This window comes from Bos mutus, chromosome 14 (assembly GCF_027580195.1).
Source record: "Bos mutus isolate GX-2022 chromosome 14, NWIPB_WYAK_1.1, whole genome shotgun sequence".
NCBI lineage: Eukaryota > Metazoa > Chordata > Mammalia > Artiodactyla > Bovidae > Bos > Bos mutus.
Window position 1 is genome coordinate 62463128 of NC_091630.1, and position 11385 is coordinate 62474512.

The 11385-nt window shown below is 51.6% G+C and overlaps 1 long non-coding RNA gene across 1 annotated transcript; it reads right to left on the minus strand.

Annotated features, from left to right (window-relative positions):
* Positions 1–1288: 1288 nt before the first annotated feature.
* LOC138990762 (uncharacterized) lies at positions 1289–10259 on the minus strand. Its single transcript, XR_011466865.1, has 3 exons — positions 8884–10259; positions 1920–8470; positions 1289–1644 (listed from the first exon to the last, which is right to left on the minus strand). It is a non-coding gene; the product is annotated as an uncharacterized lncRNA (long non-coding RNA).
* Positions 10260–11385: the final 1126 nt, after the last annotated feature.

The following is an 11385-nucleotide window of genomic DNA, read 5'->3' on the forward strand; positions in this document are numbered from 1 at the left end:
AATAAGAGGAGTGGGAAACGTCAGAAACTGTTGAAGCAAAGAGGTTCAGAGAAAAAAACCTCCTGTCAAATCACGGTGGCTCGCCAGGTAGTGGCGGCCTGCCTGGTGCATGGGATGGGCACAGCCACATGTGGGTTCAGAGCCCCAAGGGCAGCCCTGAGTCCCCGAGTATCTCACTGGGAGGACCCAGTGCAGCACTGCCTGCGTGGGACGCCTTCTCCTCCTCCTCGCCTGCAGTCAGGAATTTCCCAGAAGATTCTCCACCCAGGAGAGGGACCTCCCTGTCTCCTTGACCCTCCACATCTGTGTAGCCCAATTCCCTCTGGGTGTCCATATAAAACCAACATCAGCCTCCCCGGACCCTCCAGCAACTCACTCACTAGCTGAGCTGCCCAGGACTCAAGGCACCTCATGGCCCTCCCTGGCAGCCACACCACCCACAGCTTGGCTGAACTACCAGCCCCACCAGGGTCTCCTGGAGTTCCTGGTTGAGACCAGGAACCTCTCAGAGTGCTGCTCTCACCTGCACAAATCAGACAGCAGTGGGCAGCATGCAGCCAGCGCTGAACTGCCCCTGCTGACTGACCCGCAGGTGCCTCCAAGCGTCATGGCTTCTGAACGTACAGGGAGTCTAAGTATTCCTTCAAGTTTTAGACATAAGCCCTCTTCTAGGGAAATAACCCTTTACTCATAACACTGTGTGGGAAAATCAGAAGTGATGGCATCACTTCCTCTGACACATCTTCTTCCAAGAAGAGCAGAGCTGCCTTGCGGACAAGTGGCACTCTCTCATCCGTCTTCCTCTTGGACTGTCTGAGTCCTGTGGGGTGCTTTCAGGCAGGACGGTGGTAATGGCAATCGAGAGGGAGAGGGTGGGGATTAGAGCAATGATGAAATGGAAAGGCACACGGACAAAGAGACCCCTGTGTTACACCCACCAGGTCCCGCTGCTGTCCCAGAACAGAAGTAAAAAGCCAGATTTGGAGGCTGAGTAACCTCAATGCACAGTGCACATGACCCTCAGCTTCAGAAGAAATTCCAAGTGACAAGAGACGTTGAAATTATCATCACCACCCTTATCATTAGTAATCTTCCACTCAGTTTCCCTCCACTCAGCAATTTTTTATACTTTTTATTGGAATATAATTGCTTTACAGTGTTGCATTGGTTTCTGCCGTACAACGACGTGAATCAGCCATATGTATACACATATCCCCTGCCTCTTGAACCTCCCTCCCACCCCATCCCAACCCTCTAGATCATCACAGAGCACCGAGCTGAGCCCTCCTGCTATAGAGCATCTTTCTACTAGCTAGCTATTTTAAACATGGTAATGTATATATATTGGGGGTGGAAAAATTGAGAGGTAGCATACGGCAATGTTTAAATGAAACTCTGAACTGCAATTTTTCTGTTTCAAAGAACATATTTCTGTTGTGTTTCCACGTAGAGAAGCTTTATTATATAAGCAAATCGAAGGTTCTGAGATTGTCACAGGCTGATGTTGAGACTTGTTCCTGGGAAACTGGTCCAGCCTCGGGTGGACGGTCAGCTCTGGACACTCCAGTCACCTGAAGAGCTGACGGGCGACAGGGAGCTGACGGGAGCCATCAGAGCAGCGTGCCCGAACCCGCTTGCGCTTCCCTTTGAAGTTTTAGACATAGTACATGTCAGAGATTTCCCAGGTAGGACCTCATTTCTTAACAGCATGCAGGGTAGTCACAGGAGAGAAAGTTTCAGAGTTTCAAAGATAGACATGCTATTGCATGCAGGTCCTCTCCTTTCATGAGTTGGGGGCTATCAACTTCAGAATTATCTTTTATTGACACAAGGCCGCTCTCAGCGGCTCCTGGTTGGTCGCACACACTCCCCGGCTCCCCCTTCCCAGGAAGTCCCCTTGGAAAATGTGACGCTCTTACCTTCATGCCTGAAGCCCCCTCAATGAGGCCAGTGTTTCACACCCGGCTCCCTCAGCAGGATAACGGTGCAAGGTGTGAGGCTCAGCCAGCACCACCAGGGACGCTCATCCATCACGGGGCTCCCTCTGCTGGTGACCGACGCCAGGAGCCCACAGTCGCCGACAAAGCACAAGGAATTTTTCATGGAAATCAACCAAACACAATGTCTCCGAAACCGTCAAAACTTGGAGAGTTGGGGACCCGCTTTCTCCTCCTTAGACGTCTTCATCCAGCGGATACTGAGAAGACCTGCATTCTGGGGTTAGAGACGCCGGCTCCAACAGTTGGGGCCCAGTGTGGCCCTAGAGTCCCCAGGACCACATGAGATGTAGAGGGAAGGATGTCCACACGCCGTGGGTTGTGTGGTGGCTGAGACCCCGGAGTGTGGGCGCCCACCTGCTGCAGTCCCCCTCTGTCCTGGAAGGAGACCCCACCCCATCGCTGAGGTTACTCACAGGGACCCTGCACAGAGAAGTGGCACAGCTGGAGCCCAGTCCTTCGTGTCCCAGCCAGACCCGCAGAAGCTCAAAACCCATGGAGAGCATCTTCCCCAGATCAGAGGGGTTGCTACTCTCATCACTAAAGTTCCAGTTTCACTAAAGTCCCTGCCAAATCTCTTCTTGTGTTTTATAGGTGGTTTCCTTTTTTACACTATTTGTTAAACTATGTAGTTCTCCTTAAATACTTTATTTAACACTTCTCTTTATTTCTCTTGAAATAAATACTTCACTCCTTTTTGTCAAGTACTATCTGGTCCATTTGGTTGACGGTGAGTGAGGACTAATGTTTTACAAAGTGTGAAAACTGAAAACACAAGATAAAATGACCAGCACTGAGGTTCCTTGTCTATACATGAGTACTTTTCAGAGTATCTTTTGAAATACTCAGGGCTATAGAATTTTTAAAAGGGCTACAGTATGAGGCACTGAGAAGCAGAGGTCAGGCGATGGATAGAGGTCGGGCCAGGAAGCTGGGCTGCGTCTGCACCAAGCCGCTCCCACAGCCACTTTGCCCCATGCTCCATCCACAGAGGCGCTGGCCAGAAACAGAAAGCCTTACTCAGACTTACTTAAGTGGCAAGGAATTTACAGGCTCTCTGACCAAGCAGCCCAGGGAAGGTCAGTTCAGTGTGGCCTGGAGAAGGCCCCCTCTGCTTCCTGCCTCGATACAGTAAAGCGCCCACGACCCCCACATGCCCATCACCCCCTGCCCAGCCACCAAGGAACATTCCTGAGCCCACCCTGCAGACCAACCACACAGAGCTCTTCCGCCAGGCTTCACAGCACAGAGCGGACCAGTGTCCACTCATAGGCACTCTGGAGAATGCACACCACTCCGCACTCACCCCTCAGGGAGCTTGTCCACCTCCAGGCAGGGAGTAAGCCCCAGATTTGACCCCACAACCTTCCATCCACAAGTGCTGTGGCTGTGCACCTTTCATGGACGAGGAAACCAGGGCTCAGATCAAAGAACCTGTCTGAAGCCACCCCACTTGGAAGACGGACACCCTTGACTTAAGCAGATGGGCTGACCCAGTGCCCACACACCCATCCCTGACCCGAGGCCGCATCCCATGTCCCCTCCCAGGAAGGCACAACCACCTGAAGGCAGGAGCATCTGCAGAAAAGGCACCACCCTGCTTAACCGGATATGTTTCAAACTCACGTTGCCCCCAGGCTCTGTTTTCTGGCAGCTTTGAGGTTTGCTACAGGGTCTACTTTTCTGGCTTCCGTGATCAACTTTGTCACAGGATGTCACAGTGAAATTCACGCTGGTGAAGTTCCTTTCCTCAGAGAAGCTTCGTTTTCATCTCTAGCTTCACTTCGGCTGCAAGTTCCCTGAGGCCCAGAGTCTCCTGGTCCATTTACACTGGCCCAGCTCCCTACAGACTGTGGTCAGGGGTGCACTCACCTGTCCTAGCACCTCTCCTGCTGAAGACGTGGTGCTGCTAAGACAAAAATAGCAGTGCTAACCCTTCAGTCCCCAATCTTCTTAGGAAATGCATAGGAGTTCTCACTGAGTGCTTGGTAAATAAAGAGCCTTGTGCCCACAGATGGACCCGAGGGAGAGGACATGTCCCTGCAGCATCAGGCAGCTAGGGCCTGGCTAGGAAGGTGTGCAGTGCATCCAGGCCCTGGGGTTAGTTTCCACAAGGGGATCACACTCCCCACGACCAAGCCCTCCATCCCCAACCCCCACCCCCACGCCCATCTTGGATGAGACTGAACCACTTCCTCATGCTTTTGAACATGTCTCATTCACAGGCTCAGCTGGCAGCCCACCACTGCCTCCCAGGTCATCTACAGCCCTGGGATGACTATCCAGGGGCCTGGCCATCAGCTGGTGAACTGCTAGACATCTGTGTGGAGCCCTCCTGGACCAGCTGATCTCAGACACACAAGTAAGCTCTGCCAAGACCAGCCTAGCTGGACCCCCACCCAGAAGATGGTGATCAGTGATGAACGGTGCTTGGTTTAAGCCAGTACATCTGGAGGCTGTTTGCACAGTTGTATGTATAAAGCTTTAAATTAATAGATTTTCAGCGTTCAATAATATTAGCAGTAATTTTTCCCATCATAGCAATTTAAAAATATAGATTCTTATCTAACATGGAAATCTGAAATCTACAAAAGCACAATGGCCTTGTCTTTGCATGCCTTATTGCTATAAGGGACCATATTATTTGATTTAAATAGCCAACAAGCACTTTCCATTTAGCTGTGGCAGACCTCCTGGGCCATCCCGTTTCATGCTGAAGGCTGGAAGCCATGGAGGATGAAAGGGGACAAGAGAGCTAGTGAGCACAGCAGGTATTTTCGTCACAGAGGAACGTGGGATGGGATTGGACGGTACCAGCAGGACTAAGTGATTTTCGATGGAGCATGGGACCACTTACAGACACCTCCCTCCTTTGGGGCTCCCTCAGCCTGGAGTCAGAGACCCCAAGCATCATCAGGGACATGCTCCCCAGTCCCTCCTCCTGCCTCTGCTCGCATGAGCCGGGCCATGGTGTCGAGTGTGGTAGGTCCTGTTTCTCTCAGAACACATGTCCCCAGGACCTCTCTCTCTCTCGGCCTGATGTTGACATACAGCTGTGCAAACAAGCTCCTGTTCCCGTCTTGGCTGATCAGAAAGGCACATTCAGAGATGTCCCACCGAGGCCCACACAGCAGGACCTAAGAAACCACAAGAAAGGATCCAGCTCCGAGTGCACACAGCAGGCAGCGCAGACCGTCCACCTAAGGGCCTTCTCTTGTTTTTTACCCACATAATTCCATTTCACCAGGGGCAGCAACACACCTCGTACCCAGCAGCAAACCCTCGGTGCCCCCAGCCACTAACCCTCGGTGCCCCCAGCCGCTCTCAGAGCAGAGACACAAGCCCTCTGTGTGGTCGTCTGTGAGACCGGGTGGCTCCCCAATCCCCGGCAGAACCCAATTCTAACTGACACACAACAAGGACTGCTACCTCCACACACACCACTCAACCTCAACCATAAGGCACATGATAAAAGAAGATGCTGGAACATGACTTAGCACAGTCTCTCATGTGCCATGGCAAACAGTGATGCACACAGAGCAGCCAAGAACGGAGCACTAGGTCTGCACACTGGCTTGTCCATGGTCTAATAGTCTTCTAAGACTAAGCCATAACGTCCCATAACGCAAGGTCATTTCCAAACTCAGATCTTATTTGCAAAGGAAACCTAGAATCTTGAACTTGAATAAACATCTTTGCTCATCTGAAGGCCAACCCAACTTCAAGAGCCAAATGTAAACAGACTCCAACCTTCGTATTGATTTAGGGGTGTGGAGCAAAGGTGCCCAGTGCAGCCAACTCACTCCATAAACACAACTGAGCACCTATTCTGGGCCAGACCATGGCCAGGCTCTGGAACATCAGAGGAATTTGTGGCTCCAGAAAGCCTTATTCCATGTCACCGGCAAGCAGAGCCAGCTTGGACGGGGACCTTCAGACGTCTACCTGCCAAGGGCAAGTCTTCTGGCTGGGGAAGCGTCCCAGTGGAGGAGGTGGTAGTTTGAAGCCGTGTTTGTCGTGGGGATTTGTGACTTTTAAAATAATCTGTGTTTCTAACGTTATTCTAACCAGCTTTTAGTCTTCCTTTTATGAATCTGAACTCCGAAATCTGTCCAGGGTTTGGATCCAAAAATAGTTTCCATTTCTATCCCTCATCAGAAACAACACACGGATGGAAAAGTTGGGTCCGAGGGCCCATTACGTGAGGCGTCAGTAGGTGCCCTGTCTTCACACCACTTCCTGTCTCTCGGGAAATCTGGCGACACTTCATCACACGCGGGCGCTCACTCCCCGTTTTCCTCTGTGTACTTTACAGCAGCATCTGTCTCTATGGTGATCCCGCCCGCCCGCCTGCCAGGACCCGCGCGCCTTTGAGAGGCTCGAGTTCACTCTCCTTACGAGGTGGTGCAGGAAATCCACTAATGCGTCTCTTCCAGCAACAGCCACTTAAGCCCATCTCTGCTTGATGATGTGAACTGTGAAATCGCTGTGCTCAGAAGACAGGCCCTGCCCTTCCTGGAGTCTGTCGGCCTGGGCTCCCTGCTCCAGAAAGTCACCACCCTGTGCAGCAGCTTTTATGTTCACTTTTGTCCACCGTGGCTGTCCTGATGAAATTCAATGCAAGGGACCCAGAATAACCCAACATAAATCAAGTCTGTGCAAACTAAGTGCCTCCAGCAAGAGGCTCTTGGCACCGCAGGCAGCCGGAAGGGATTCCGGTCCTCTCTGGAGGTGACCTCGTTGGGCCCTGGTGGCAAATTTGCGTACAAAGGCCCGGACTCTCGGCCTTACACTTGCAATTTATACTATTTGGCAAAGACACTTAAATGCTAATAACACGTCCCTTGCTTCTGGGAAGACGGCGTTGGTGTACTTTCCTCTCCTGCCCCCATGAAGTACGACAGAAACACTGGGCATGAAACCCTGAGAGGTGAGAAGAGAGGCCAGACTGGCCGGCGACCTCGGGACCTGAGGGAGCACCACGCCTCATCCCTGGGTTTCTTTCTGCCTCCAATGTCACAGACTTGGAGCTGAAGAACCCGGTAATCTGGAAATGCTGACTGGCACGGATAAAGAAGCCCCTGCAGAAGCTGCTCTTTCTGGGCAAAGGACCAGGCAAAGGGCAGCCCATCCAGAAAGAGAACTCTTAGGAAACAGCCACTGTGCTCCGGCCAAGCACCACAGGCAAAGCCAGGGTCCCTCCCCAGCACTGTGTCAGGGAAGGCCGAGACAGGAGCCTACACACCCCCACCCAGGTCCCAGGCCCCCAGGGTGGTGTCAGTGGAGATTACATGGGAGCCTAGATGGCCACCCCAGTGTGGACTGTAGCCCCAGGGACCTCCCTCTATCGTCTGGGTGGTGCCAGGGGAGGCCGAGGGGACAAGAGGACTTTCACCACAGCCCAGCCAGTAATGCCCTGCCATGGCGTCAGTGAAGGGCAGAGGGGGCAGTCGCACCCCTCACAGCCAGGGGTGTGCCCATGGAGGCCCAGGGGAGTTGGGCCTCTCCCAGAGCAACAAGGGATGCCCCTTGGTGTCAAGGGAGACCGAGTGGGGATCCAGGACTTCACCCCACCTGGCAGTGACGAGAAAGCACCCTCCTGGCCCCACTGGACCAGTGTTAGAGGAAACACACACAAACCAAAGGGCTCAGAACATAATAACCAGTGTTCAGGCTCCTGTCTAAATTCATTCATCACGCCAAGAACCAGGAGGATCTCAGACTGACTGAAGAAAGTCAGTCTACAGATGCCAACACTGAGATGACCCATGTGAGAATGATCTGACAAAGACTTTAAAGCAGCCAATGCAGAAATACGTCAGTGAGCAAATAAAAACATGCTTGAAACAATGAAAAATAGAGCTTAGCAAAGAGAGAAAGTCGCTAAAAGGAATAGAAGAAACAAGAACCAAATGGAAATTTTAGAACTGAAAAATATAACTGAAATTAAGCTTAATGAACGTGCTCAATGTAGGATGGAAGGGACAGAGGAGAGAATCAGTGAACCAGAGGACAGAGAAAGAGAACTCATCCAACCCGAGCAACAGAGAAGACAGGCTGAAACACGGCAACACCCAGAGCCTTCAGTTCAGTTCAGTTGCTCAGTCGTGTCCGACTCTTTGTGACCCCATGGACAGCAGCACGCCAGGCTTCTCTGTCCATCACCAACTCCCGGAGCTTGCTCAAACTCATGTCCATTGAGTCGGTGATGCCATCCAACCATCTCATCCTCTGTCGTCCCCTTCTCCTCCTGCCTTCAGTCTTTCCCAGCATCAGGGTCTTTTCCAATGAGTCAGCTCTTCACATCAGGCGGCCAAAGTATTGGAGCTTCAGATTCAGTATCAGTCCTTTCAATGAATATTGAGGACTGGTTTCCTTTAGGATTGAATGGTTCGATCTCCCTGCAGTCCAAGGGACTCTCAAAAGTCTTCTCCAACACCATAGTTCAAAGCATCAGTTCTTCAGTGCTCAGACTGTAGCAAAAAATTTCACATTTTTGTCACAGGAATCTCAGAAGCAGAGAAGAAAGTTGAGGGGAGGGCACTGAAAATACCCAAAGGAAATAGCTGAAAACATCTTAAATTTTGCAGAAGACATAGATTCGAGAATTAAGGGAATCCCGATTCATGGGTCAGGAAGATCTCCTGGAGGAGGGCATGGCAACCCAGGCCAGTGTTCTTGCCTGGAGAATCCCATGGACAGAGGAGCCTGGCGGGCTACAGTTCACGGGGTCACTAAGAGTCAGACACGACTGAAGTGACTAAACACACACACAAACAAGATTAACCCAAAGAAATCAACACCAAAACATCTCATAATTAAACTTCTGAAATCTAGGTCCAAGGAAACCCTTGAAAGAATCCAGGGCAAAAAAAAAAGCTCTCACCTATAATGGGAAGGAACCCAAATGATAATGATTTCTCCTCAGAAACCAAGAGAAAAGAAGTGGCTCAATACAATTCAAGATCTGAAAGAAAAAAGAACAAATGGAATTCATCATCTGTTGAAACGTCCTTAAGGAATGAAAGGGAAACCAAAAGACCCTCAGATGAAGGAAAACCAAGCAAGGTACCGTCCGAAGACCTGCCCTGAAAGACTGGCTACAGGAATTCCTCTGAACAGAAAGGAAACAATAAAAGAAGGAATCTTGGGATATCAGGAAGAAACAAAGAACACAGTAAGCACAAATGTGGGAACACACACCAAACTTTTCTTCTCTTGAGTGTATTATATTATATTATACTATGCAGTTGAAGCAAAAATTACAGCGGTCTGGTGCGGTTCTAAATGTATGCAGAGGAAATGTTTAAGATAATTGTGTTATAAAAATGGGAAGATGAAGGGACTGGAAGTAAACTCCTACAAGTCATTCCACTGGCAGAGCAACAGGGGGCCCCTTGACTGGGTGGTCTGCCGCCGCCAGGGGCCGCCAGCTTGGAGCCCCCAGGCCCCGAGGCACCCACAGCTCATCCCAAGGGCTCCTGCTCTGTGCCCAATTGTTCATTTAAGGGCAAAGGTGCAATTATCCACGCTGCTCATCTCTGGGACCCACAGTACAGAGACTCACTCTCCATATCCAAGCGGACCACACAGTACCTCATGATGAAGGGTGAACCCTGCTGCTCCTTCTGGTCTGTTTCAAAAGACCCAACAGCAGGATTTGCCAACATCCTTTGGAAGTTACTCCCATGGGTGCCTGAAGTAAAGCACGAAAAACTGATCAAATCCTATCTACTATCTGCAACCACAGCTCCTGGACTATCACATCTGACTCTCAGAACCATATCAGCAGGAACTTACAAAAATTCACTGTTCAGCCCATTGCTACCAGACTACCTCCTCTGCCCGTGGCCCTGCCTGGCCTGGAGGAAGGAGGCGGAAGGCATCCCAGGCAGTTGGGGCATGACTGAGGCTGCCCCACAGCAGCCACGCAGGACGTGCGGATAAGTCACTAAACAGGTGAGGCTGGTTCACTTACAGATACGCTGCGCTCACCCTGGGCGTTTACAGCCTGGGAGCTGCAGAAGTTTGCATCAGGCTTGCCTTATGGTCTCTAGGAGCCAAACATGACATTGAAATGATCCATTCCACTAATATCGTAACATTTTGTCAATCTGGAACGCATTTTCATCGAAAGCCCCCTCAAAACGGTCTCCTTTGTTGTATTTTCTTGTTGGCTCATTCCATCAACATCTGCTCTGTTTAGACAATAAGAGTTAGAGCTGCGGATGCTGTCGGTACTCAGCTGCTCTTGGGGGTGGGGGAGCCCACCCCAGCCTGGCAGTGTTTATGTAAATCAGTGTGGCTGACACAGCCTTCATAAACACACAGGGGAATGTAACAAACACGCGGTTCACACAGGAAATGCTTGCCTGAGAGCTGGCTTTGGTCTCAGCAGACTGATGAGGAGCCGCTGACATGGCAGATCTGGGTTCCCCGTGCCCAGGGCTCCACCCGCAGCCGCGTGGGACCGGAGGGGCCTGGCCCACCGAGGGGCCCTGGAGTTCTCCGGGTGGGACGTGGCCCTGCGTGCCGGGCCCTGGGCCCCTCTCTAGCTCTGGGACCCCACCAGCTCCCATCACCTCGGCTGGAGAGGTTGTGGGAAGGCCCTTCTGACCCCAACCCTTCATGTTTATTCAGGAAACGGGGTGGAAGGAACCATCACAGGCACATACAGACACATGGAGACCAGGCTGTTCATATAGGCAGACGGGGCACCAGGAGGGGCCTGGTTCACCAGCTCAGGCAGCCGAGAGAGAGCAGGAGGCTGGGGACACTGCGCTCTGTGCGCTGTTGTGATGTGAAACACATGCTGTGCTCTCTGTGTGTGCAGTGCTCTGCTGTCCTGACCAGCAATGTACACTATGCGGCCCTGTGCTGAGCAGTGTCCTGGACTCTACACTGCACTCTGCACACTGCACTCTCTACTGTAACACCACACAGCTGCAGGGCACAGCACTGTGCAGGGCAGGACACCACAGTGCAGCAGAGCACGGCAATGCAGTGTGGTGCGGCAGCAGGGCAGCGTGTGCAGTGTGTCCTAGCACTACTGCAGTGTGTGCAGTGTGTCCTAGCACTACTGCAGTGTGTGCAGTGTGGTCTAGCACTGTGTGTGTGTGTGCTGTATGATCTAGTACCAGTGCGGTGTGTGCAGTGTGGTCTAGCACTAGTGTAGTGTGTGCAGTGTGTGCAGCGTGTTCTAACACTAGTGCAGTGTGTGCAGCGTGTTCTAACACTAGTGCAGTGTGTGCAGCATGCGTTCTAACACTAGTGCAGTGTGTGCAGTGCGTTCTAACACTAGTGCAGTGTGTGCAGTGTGTTCTAACACTAGTGCAGTGTGTGCAGTGTGTTCTAACACTAGTGCAGCCTGTGCAGTGTGGTCTAGCAC